At 39.6% G+C, this 12,022-nt stretch overlaps 1 protein-coding gene and 1 non-coding gene across 4 annotated transcripts in view; both read left to right on the forward strand.

Annotated features, from left to right (window-relative positions):
- FAM81A (family with sequence similarity 81 member A) overlaps positions 1-12,022 on the forward strand; it is a 100,461-nt gene that overhangs the window by 35,469 nt on the left and 52,970 nt on the right. The window lies entirely within an intron of this gene.
- Positions 1,748-1,850, forward strand: LOC126009904 (U6 spliceosomal RNA). The gene has a single exon (XR_007496072.1). It is a non-coding gene; the product is annotated as a U6 spliceosomal RNA (small nuclear RNA).

The following is a 12,022-nucleotide window of genomic DNA, read 5'->3' on the forward strand; positions in this document are numbered from 1 at the left end:
AGGGTGGGAAGGTGCCTTTCCTCAGATTCCTCTATGTGTGCAGGTGGGCCTGGCCCCACACCTACTCCCCACAGTCACAGGCTCAGATAGAAGTTGTTTGTCTAGTCTGTGCCTACTGATCTCCAAGGAAACAGCTTGAACAAATACCCCTGGTTAAATTTATTCCAATGTTTGATAGCAGTTACTGTCAGTGTTATTTATATTTTATCTAAATTTACCTTACTGATTATTAAATCATTTTGTTTTGTTTGGCTCTCAATGGGAAAGAAGGGCCAGTCAGATAATTGCCCTATAAGACATTTTACATCCTTAAAGACAGTATTAAATCAATTACTAGGTCAGCCTTTGCTGCTTCAGATAAAATGTTTTTAGGCCATAATGATTATATGCAATATAGTTTATTACTTTTAGATGCCCCGTTTTATTGCTTAATTTTTCTCTGAGATGAGCCCAATAAAAGGCCAATTTTGTCTGTTTTTGGAATTTGTACACAACTATTTACTCAGCAATCATAAGAACCACACAATATAGCTCTGAAAGTTTAAGGTATTTAGGAGTTTAGGCTCTCAAAATTGAATGATATAAATATTCTTGTATGGAAAATGTAAATATATGAGTCAGAGATATGTCTCAATTAAGGAAAAACTGAATCAAGTCACGAAGACAGATTTGAATAATGGGTCCTGAAATTAATCTTCAGTTTTCTTCTACTGTCATATTTTTAAAAAAAAATTTAGCTTTTTGGGAACTGACGCGGTGATGCTCGAGGTAAGGTGTCTGCCTTGCAAGCACTAGCCTAGGACGGACCACGGTTCGATCCCTGGTGTTCCATATGGTCCCCCCAAGTCAGGAGCGATTTCTGAGCGCATAGCCAGGAGTAACCCCTGTGTCAAATGGGTGTGGCTCAAATTCCCCCTCCAAAAAAATTTTAGCTTTTTTGAGGCAGAACCTTTATTTTATCTCTCTCTCTCTCTCTCTCTCTCTCTCTCTGTGTGTGTGTGTGTGTGTGTGTGTGTGTGTGTGTATGTAATCCTGGCTCTGTACTCTTTGGGAGACCATATTGGTTACTGGGGACTGAACTGGGATTAATTGCAAGGCAAGGACCTCACTCCTGTCCTACCTCTCTGGTAAGGTATAATTAAATAAAATTCTTTAAAATTCTAGGCAGTGGGATTTACAATAAATTTAAATTTTTGGTAGTGTGATTTAGTTAGTGTGAAAGGATTTTTTCATACAATGTTCCAACACCACACCCTCCAATAGAAAGTCTCCCTACCTCGAAACTCATAGCACCCCTCATTTCCCCCTGCAATAAGTTCAGCTCTGTAGACCTTCAGGTTCTGTTTCTTACTTCCTTACGATGCTTATTTACACCCCCACCTATGAGTGAGAGATCGTTCTGTTTGTTCCTCTCCGTTTAGCTTCACTAAACTTGATTATGTTCCAGTTCCATTCACAGAGCAGCAAATTGCATGATTTCATCTTTCCTTATAGCTGAGTAGTATTCCATTCTGTATGTACCATAGTTTCTTTATCTTTATCATTGACCCTTTGTATGTATATAATTCAGGGCTCTCTAGTTAATTAATTTATATAGATTTGTTCAGCTGACTATCTACACAGTTTACTTGTAGGACATTCCCTAAATCTCCAAATTTGAGTATGCCTGTTTGCAGTATTTCTGTTCTCTGCCTCAGCTGTAGGATACCTCTTATTTTTTTCAGTCCTCATGTGTTTGTCTGTGCTTGCTTGGGCAGCAAATCTAAATTAAAATTTAAACAATACAGCAAATATTAGTATGGCCTTTGCACAAGGATAACCCATAAGTGTCTGTTTTGTATGTTTTATATAAAAGAGATCTTGTTTGAACTCTGTGTCTTTCATTGACTTTACTTCTTTTTATTAATGGAATCCTTTGGAGGCTCAGCTATGTTCTAGCACAGATCAGTAATCCTTTCTTTTTCTGTCTGAGTAGTTTCCTGTCATATGGCTATTCCTTATTCTGTTTATCATTAGTTGGTGGACACTTGGATTGTTTCCAATCTTTTGCTTTTATGAATAAAACTTCTATGAATACTTGTCTTTGTGAGATCTGTTATCTTTTCTCTTGGACCAGTTACTAGGAGTGGAATTGCTGAATCTTGCCAGTGTATGTTTAACTTTCAATTTAATTTATTTATTTTGTGGGCTTCTAAGTGTGCTCAGGAGGTTTGGGGTCTTCATCTGTGATTATTGGCCAACTGAGATAGTGGTTCTAGGCAGGGTTCTGAGGGTGGAGTTACTTGTCTGACCCTGCATTATTGAGTATTCCTTGGATGATGTTGGTGGTTCTGGGGACTTCCAGGGCTGCACAAATTATGGTTGGGGGGACCTTGCTGAACTAGAAATTGAACCTAGGAGAGTCCATACTAGGTATGTACCCTAACCATTATACTATCTTCCAACTTCTTAATTTTATTTATTTTATTGGGGTGGGGTTGTTACCCAGCAGTACTAGAGGTCATCAGGGCTGCACCAAGCAATGCTAGACCATGCAGTGCCAGGAATTGGACCAATTCTGTGCATGCCTGGCATATGCTATAGCCCATGGAGTCATCTCTCCAGTCCCTGTTTAACCTTTTTAAAATAACATAGACAGATGGCTATTGAAGATAGTGAGTTATTTGAATTAATAATTTATTCAATTACAGATGATTTGTTTTATTCATTTCCCCACATTTTGCTACTAGCCTAAAACTATCCTAGTAGGCTAGTTTTAATAGAAAAACAGTGTAGATACATTTTCCCTCTTTTTTTTTTTTTTGGTTTTTGGACCAAACCAAGCTATGCTCTCAGAGTATACTCATGACTGTACATGTAGGGGCCGGAGAGATAGCATGGAGGTAAGGCATTTGCCTTGCATGCAGAAGGACTGTGGTTTGAATCCAGGCATCCCATATGGTCCCCCGAGCCTGTCAGGAGCGATTTCTGAGTGCAGAGACAGGAGCAACCCCAGAGCGCTTCTGGATGTGACCCAAAAACAAACAAACAAACAAGAAAAACCAAAAAAGACTGTACATGTAGGGATGACTTCTGGCAGTATTGGGAGACCATACACGGTGTTCGAGATTGAACTCAGGTTGGCCACATGCAAGAAGAGCTTCCTGCCTCCTGAACTATTGCTCCAGACCTAGAACATTCTTTTTTATTTGCTAAATAATTCTATCTATAAGGGGGGGGGGGAGAGGACTCTGCCATTTGTACAATTGTACTAGCCCCATATGACACTTCTAATAGCTCAACATTCTCATCTACACTGAGTTTTATCTGCCCTTTCCCAATTCCCTAACCCATCTCTTCACTGTTATTTTAATTGTGATGATCAGGGTTTGCCCACTTGCCTTATTGTGGTACTTACAGCAGTCACCCTGTCACCCTGCAGTATCCATACCTGCCTGAGTCAGGAGTGGCAGGACTTTACTTACGTCTCTGCAGTCATGGAAAGCAGAGCTTCCAGGATGGCACTCAGCACATGTGGCAGCACAGAAAATTGGACTCTCTTCTAATAGTCTTTCTAAGCTACCAAGCTGTTATGTCAACCCCCTACTGTCTTTGATTATAATTCGTGGCTATGTAAAGCTGTATCATGGTTGTTTTGATTTGCAATTTCATAATGATGATTATGTTGAGCACTTTGTCATGTACTTATTGGACATTTGTGTACTGTTGTTGGTGAAATAGTTTCTGCACATTTTATTTTTCATTTTTAAATGTTGATGTTGATGGAAGGGGCAGTTGGGACATACCCAGTTGTGCTTTGGGCTTTTTCCTGGCTCTGTGCTCAAGGATCCCTGTTGGTGTGGCTCAGAAACAACATATGATACCAGGATCAAATTAAGATTAGTTGCATGTAAAGCAAGCACCTTAACCCCATACTAATTCCACAACCTCTGCTTTTAAATTTATTTATTTATTTATTTATTTATTGGGCCACATCCAGTGGTGCTCAGAGGTTACTCCTGGCTCTGTGCTCAGAAATTGCCCCTGGCAGGCTCGAGAAATAATATGGGATGCCAGGAATTGAACCCAGGTTGTTCCAGTGCAAGGCCAAAATGCCTTACCACTGTGTTATCGCTCTGGCTCTGCTTTATTTTGTTTTTTGTTTGTTTTTTGTTTTTCAGGCTACACCCGTTTGATGCTCAGGTGTTACTCCTGGCTAAGCGCTCAGAAATTGCCCCTGGCTTGGTGGGACCATATGGGACCCCAGGGGATCGAACCGTGGGTCCTTCCTTGGCTAGCGCTTGCAAGGCAGACACCTTACCTCTAGAGCCACCTCACCGGCCCCTCTGCTCTGCTTTAATTTTTCTTTTTAAATTTTTTTTCTTTATTTAAGCACCATGATTACATACATTACATACATGAATGTAGTCATAAAAAGAACAACCCCTTCACCAGTGTAACCTTCTCAACACCAATGCTCCCCCCCCCATCTTGAATGTTTTTGTTTTGGGACCACACCCAACTGTGTCTCAGGGAATACTACTGGCTCTCAGCTCAGAAATCGCTCCTGGCAGGTACTGGGGACCATAAGGGATGCTGGTATTTGAACCACCGTTGGTCCTGGGTTGGCTGCTTGCAAGGTGAACACCCTACCGCTGTGCTATCTCTCTGGCCCGGCCCATCTTTAAATTTTAATTTATTTTTTGCCATCCTTAGCCATGCTCACGGATTCTGGCCCCACTCCCAGTGATATTTAACAAAGTGGTGCTGCTAGAGACCCGAATTGCTGGGAACCATAGGGCCATTGGCAGTTCTTGGGGTTACCAGGGTCACACCTGGTGGTGCTTAGGCCCTCTAGGATTACGCCAGTGATGATAGGAACCCATTTGGTGGTGCCTGGGATCAATCCAGAGTCAGATAAATAAATGGTCATCCCTGCGCTCTCTCTCCAGCCCTTCCTTTGAAATTAATTTCTGGACTGGAATGTGACTTAGTAGTATAACTCAATATTTTTGTGTGCATGAGACCCTGAATTTGATCTTAGGAGGTTTAATATAAATATTTGATCAATAAAAGATTTTTTATTTGGAAATTAATAATCATTCAAATGATTTTACATGTTATTCAGGGACTTTAAGTACATTTACTGTACTGTCTGGGACCATTATAACTGCTTATTTTTAAGTCTTATTTTTTGGGGGACCACACCAGGTTATGTTCAAGGGTCACTCTTGGCTCTGCTCTCAGAAATTGCTCTTGACTGGCTCGGAGGACAATATGGGATAACGGAATCTCCCGAGTTGGCTATGTGTAAGGCAAATGCCCTACCAATTTGCTGTCACTCAGTCCCTGATTTCTAAGTCTTTTTAATGATCCCTAATAATAGAAATTTATTTCTATTAAATAATATTTTCTTGTTCCTACTCTCCTTAACCCTTGATAATTTTTGTTCTACTTTGGATAATTAATTTCTATTAATTTGCCTGTTTTAGGTTTGTCATCTATATCTATATAAAATCATTTATATGTTTGTCTTTTTGTGTCTGACTTTCAAGATTTATTCCTTATTTTATTTGGAAAACTGTATTTTTATTAAATTCTTATGATAAGCTTAAATATTTTATGAACTAGTATGGCATATAAAATAAAAGGATATCTTAAATTATAATGGGAATACTATTTTAAAGGAGAACACTAAAATTTCACCGATTGAAAAGCAGGTAATATCTAAGTACCTATACTAATCTTCCTCAGAGGAAAGAACAGAGGTCAGAAAAGTATAAATATACATAAGATATCTAATGCTGTCCTATCACTCTGGTCCCAAGTCTATTATTTTTGCTTGGATTTTCCATAGACTTTGTTTCATATGCCTTGTCAATATCAGTATAGTGAGAATCCTTAGGACTATTGCTTTAATGTCTTTAGCTCTGTTATGTTCATTCTTTCCAGTCTATTGGTTGTGCCATTATTGTGGCTGAGATCTCTCTCTCTCTCTCTCTCTCTCTCTCTCTCTCTCTCTCTCTCTCTCTCTCTCTCTCTCTCTTTTCATTATATCTGGTGCTCCACACAGAGCAGGAAAGTGGCTGGGGAACTGTGGCAGGGTGGTTTTAAGTGGAGACTGGGGTCTCCACTTCAGCAGTGACAGACCATACACTCTGAGACTGAGACTGACAAGGGTACAATTTCTTATTGGTCATGGTACAGTAGGCAGCAATGCCACCTTTGCTGACTGGTTAGACTTTAGTAGTTATATAGCACTTTCTGTCTATGGGGATATAGTTGGCTTGGGAACTGACTGGAGCTAAGGTTGTCTGTCTTTTGGGAGAAAACAGTCTTGAAAATGGTCTTTCTGCAACCAACTAGCTTAACTATTTGCTAGGAAAGTTAGAATAGCTGTGAGGCATTTGTTCTCAGCATCTATTATTGGAGCATAAGATCAAATATGGCACCCCACTGTGCTCCTGCCAGAAAGTTTAGGAGAGGGTTCCAGGTGGCACCTGTCAGAGACACTGATCCCTATAATTTCTTGCATCTTATTCTAGTATTGCAGCTATAGGATTGTAGTATAGGGATGCCAGGTATTAAGTGTACCTTTGCATGCACCAAGGCAAAGTCCCTTGTCTTAGAACTCTCTAAGTTCACCTTGATGCCCTGTGGTAGGGCTACTTTTCTGCTTATTTTCAGTTTGGGTGCTTTTCTCTTGTCTTCTGCTGAAGAACCTTTGTTCTCAGGATTTGAGGTCTGCTTTTGTATAAATGAATCCAAGTTTTGAACTACAGTTTCTGTCATCACAAGGGACAGGGGTTCAAATGCATATTCTCTCCACATAGCTGTCTTCATCATATTATATGCATAACAACCCATTTTTAATTACATTAAAAATCTGTGAGATAGTCTACAAACAAGTCATTATGTATGAGTGATTTTCTATCACTTTGTGGCTTATACTTTTATTCTTTTAATTTTCTAGTTTGAGTCTTTTGAAAGCACAAATTTAAAACATTTTACTCAATCCAATTTACATTTTTTAAAAACATTTTATTGTTTATGCTCTTCATATCTTATCTTAAGAACTATATACTTAGCCCAAACTCACAAAGATGTTTTTCCTTATGCTATCTTCAAAAGTTTTAATTTTAAGTTTTTTAAAGATCTATAATCCATTTGAACTATTTTTAAATTTATTTTTGGGCCACACTCAATGGTGTATAAGGCTTACTCCTGGCTTTGTGCTCAAAGATAACTCCTGGCTGGTTTGGGGGGACCATATAGGGTGTTTGGGATTGAACCTGGGTTGGCTATGTAAAAGACAAGAGCTGCTATATTATCTCATCAGCCTCATTTAAAAAAATTAATTTACTGGGACCAAAGAGATAGCACAGAGGTAGGGTGTTTGCCTTGCATGCAGAAGGACAGTGATTCCAATCCTGGCATTTCATATGATCCCCCGAGCTTGCGTGATTTGATCCAAACCCCTCCCCCAATTTCCTTATCTTAGATACTGTGGCTTACAAAGTTGCTTATAATACAGTTATTTTTGGCATTTAATGTTCCAACTTCAATCCCACCACCAATGTAACATTTCCTCCACCAGTATCCCCAGACCTCACCCAAGTCTACCCTTTGGTAAGTCTGAATAATTTATTTAGATATTGCTGTTACAACTAAATGATAATGGAATTATTTTTTTACAGTCTTAATCAAAATAACACTGTGGTTACAAGGTTGTTCATAATACAGCCCCCCCATCCCCAATAATATTGTTCATGATTGAGTTACACAATATACAACAATCTTCACCACTGTGGATTTCCCACCACCAATGTCAATTGATCTGGAACTTATTTGTGACTTCACAGTTCAGTAAGTTTAATTTGTGGATCTAGACACTTTTTATTTTTGTTTGTGTGTTTTGAGCTACATCCAGCAGCACTTGGGTTACTCCTGGCTCTGTGCTCAGAAATCGTTTCTGGCAGGCACAGGGAACCATATAGGATGCCAGGAATTGAATCCAGTTTGACTGCATGCAAGGCAAAAGCCCTGTCACTAGTGGTGCTATCACTCTGGCCCAGGATCTAGGTACTTTTTTTTTTTTTTTGGTCCCCCAATTCACAATACAGACCAGGCAAAGGGCCTCAGTGATCTAGGCACTTTTTATTGAAGGGTGTGAAGTTTAACTTTGGGCTGCAGGAGTCAGTCAGAGAGGGAATCTACCTGCTCCCATTCCAAGAAGTCTATAGAGTTTTCAGTCCAAATCAGACTACCTGGAAAGTTGACAGTCATCATTTTCTTTTAGAACTTAGTAGAGGAGTTGGGTCATCTTATCTACTGGGAAGATGGTGGGATTGGATGGAGGCTGCTGGATTTTCTGGTAGCAGGAGGTGGGAAGTGGGGGGACTTGGGCTATCCCTTTCTGAGAATATGCCAGGGTTTTCAGTGAGTAGTTTTGGCCCATCTAAGAAGGTTCAGCTGCTCATTTTATTTGAATTCAATCTTGGAGCTGGGCCATTTCTGTCAGAGACTGTCAGGTGTGGCTATGGACAGCTCCCATTTTTATGTATAAAATGAGGTAATGATCTAAGCTGTTACTTTTTTTTTCATGTTTTTTCATATGGCCATTCAAGGAACATCAATCATTTCTCTAATTTGTGCTTTTGTCAAAAGTCAATTGACCATAAAATAGAAGGGGTTATTTTTGAGACTCAGTGATTGAACTGGTAAGCCACATCCTTGGATTCCTGACTCGGTCTGATTTTTCTATTCAAACACCACATTGTCTTAATTTCTAGCTATTGAATATATTTGAGTAATGTAAATATTCTGACTTTGTTCTTCTTTTTTTCAAACTGTTTGAAAAAGGTCCTTTGCATTAGTTATACTTACATATATATAATATATATAATATTTGAGGATTAGATTGATAGTTTCTATACAAAATTTTACATAGATTTTTACTATTTGTATAGCTCAATTTAGGAAGAAAATATTGAATTTTTAATGATCTTAAAGAATATAGTAATTTTTTTTTTTTTTTTTTTTTTTGGTTTTTGGGCCACACCCGGTAATGCTCAGGGGTTACTCCTGGCTATTCGCTCAGAAGTCGCTCCTGGCTTGGGGGACCATATGGGACACCGGGGGATCGAACCGCGGTCCATCCAAGGCTAGCGCAGGCAAGGCAGGCACCTTACCTCTTGCGCCACCTCCCGGCCCCCAAGAATATAGTAATTTTTTTATTATTTTTCTATCTCTTTCAGTTTTCTTCTGTCAATTTTTAAAAATTCTATATTTTATTTTCCTTGTTTTCTTTTTCTAGTTTTTTTTTCTTTATCCCATACTTGGTGATATCAGTGATTGCTTTTCCTTTAGTGCTTGGGGTTGCTCCAAACAGTGTTGCAGGGACTATAAAGTATTATAAATAATATAGAATATTATAAAATAATGGAACCTGTGGTCTGGAACTATAAGGGCTTGAGCTGCACAGAATTCTTAGTCCTAGCACTGAACCAATGACCTGGACCTGATTGATCAAGTCTCATTGGGTGGTTCCTGTGCCCCATAAACATAGCTTGGGAGGTCTCAGTCCACATATATGTGTGAAAATGTAGAAAGAGCTACTTCTGTATTAGTATAGGAACCTACTCTTAGCATCCCACTGTCGTCTCCCCCCTCCCCCGCCTGCCTCTGGGGCAAGCATTTTACTTCTCTCTCTCTCTCTTTTTTTTTTTTTTTTTGGTTTTTGGGTCATACCCAGCAGCACTCAGGGGTTACTTCTGGCTCTAAGCTCAGAAATCGCCCTTGGCAGGCACGGGGGACCATATGGGCAACTGGGATTCGAACCACCATCCTTCTGCAAGGAAGGCAAACGCCTTACCTCCATGCTATCTCACCGGCCCTCTCTCTCTCTTCCTTTTTTTATTTGATTTGTAATATGGTTAATAAAGGGGTATCATGCATATCACTTTATCTCCTTTAGCACCCAGTTTGTGTCCAGAGTGAATAGTTCTGTCATTGTCATAATGGACTCTTTCCTACCCTAACTGCATACCCTGCTTTATGTTGCAAGCTTCCTTCCATGGTCTGGTCTTCCTGGCCCTCATCTCTATTGTTTCTGGATATTATTACCATACTATATTTTATATTTTTATATCCCAAAATCAGTGATATTATTCTATGTCTATCCCATTTGTTTACCTTAGTTTCCATTTGCCTAGCCAGTAGTTTTTCTTTTTTGTTTTTGTTTTTGTTTTTGGGCCACACCTGGTGGTGCTCAGGGGTTACTCCTGGCTGTCTGCTCAGAAATAGCTCCTGGCAGGCACGGGAGACCATATGGGACACTGGGATTAAAACCAACCACCTTTGGTCCTGGATCGGCTGCTTGCAAGGCAAACACCGCTGTGCTATCTCTCTGGGCCCGCCAGTAGTTTTTTATCCTTGAAAATGCTGTTAGCTTCAATGTCATGGAGTGTTTTGCCTACATTTTCTTAGATGTATCTTATGGTTTCAGGCCTGATATCAAAATCCTTCATCCATTTAATCCATTTTAATCTTTAATTCATTTGACCTTTGTGTGTGGTGTTAAGGAGAGATCTGAATTTCCACTTGTTGAAGAGGCTTTTCTTTCTTTGCATTGAATTTCTTGCCCATTTATCAAAGATGATTGATTGTATACCTGGGGGTCAGATTCAGAATACTCAAGTCTATTCCATTGCTTTGAGAGTCTGTCTTTATTCCAATACCACGTTGTTTTAATGACTACTGCTTTATAGTACAGTTTAAAGTTGAGGAAAATGATGCCTCCCATCTTTTTTTCCCAAGGATTTGTTTTAGCTATTCATGTACAGTTATTATTTCAAATGAATTTCAAGAGTGTTTGATCCACTTCTTTGAAAAATGTCATGGGATTGCATTAGATTTGTACAGTATTTTGCAAAGTGTTGCCATTTTAATTACATTAATCCTCCCAATCCGTGAGCAGGGTATATGTCTCCAATTCCTTGTGTCCTCTTTATTTCTTGAAGAAGCATTTGTAGTTTTCTTTGTACAGGGCTTTCTCCTCTTTGGTTAAGTTGACTATAAGGTATACTTGATTTTCTTTTTTTTTTTTTTTTTTGGTTTTTGGGCCACACCCGGTAACGCTCAGGGGTTACTCCTGGCTATGTGCTCAGAAGTCGCTCCTGGCTTGGGGGACCATATGGGATGCCGGGGGATCTAACCGCGGTCTGTCCAAGGCTAGCGCAGGTAAGGCAGGCACCTTACCTCTAGCGCCACCGCCCAGCCCCTATACTTGATTTTCTGAGGCACAATTATAAGTAGGATTTTTTTGTTTTTATTTTTGGGTCACACCCGGCAGTGCTCAGGGGTTACTTCTGGCTCTATGCTCAGAAGTCACTCCTGGCATGCTCGGGGGACCGCATGGGATCCCGGGATTCCAACCACCATCCTTCTGCATGCAAGGCAAATGCTTTACCTCCATTCTATCTCTGGCCCCATAAACAGGATATTTTTAATGTCTATTTCTTCTCTTTCATTATTTATATAAAAAACATAATGGATTTTCATGTTTCATTTTTGTAGCCTGCCAAGTTACTATGCAAATCCATTGTTTTTTAGAAACTTTTTAGGGAGCAATAGCACAGTGGGGAGGGCGTTTGCCTTGCATGTGGCCAACCAGGATTTGGTTCCCAGCATCCCATATGGCCCCTGAGCGAGCCACAGTGATTTCTGAGTACAGAGCCAGAATTAAAACCTGAGCACCCTGAGTGAGGTTCATAAACAACAACAAAAAGAAAATTAAAAAGGAAGAGAGCAGCTAAAAGCTTTTTTTTTTATTTAAGATTTTCTAAATATAGTGCCATGTCATCTGCAAGCTTGACTTCTTCCTCTCCTATCTGGATGTCCTTGATTTTATTTTCATGGCTAATTGTTTTTACAAGTATTTCCAATATTCTGTTGAATAGACGTGGCAAGAAAGGGCAATCTTGTCTTATGCCAGATATTTTCTGATTTGACTTAAATTCTGTTGACCCAGATGAAAGGCATT

This window comes from Suncus etruscus, chromosome 5, assembly GCF_024139225.1.
Source record: "Suncus etruscus isolate mSunEtr1 chromosome 5, mSunEtr1.pri.cur, whole genome shotgun sequence".
In the NCBI taxonomy this organism is placed as follows: Eukaryota; Metazoa; Chordata; class Mammalia; order Eulipotyphla; family Soricidae; genus Suncus; species Suncus etruscus.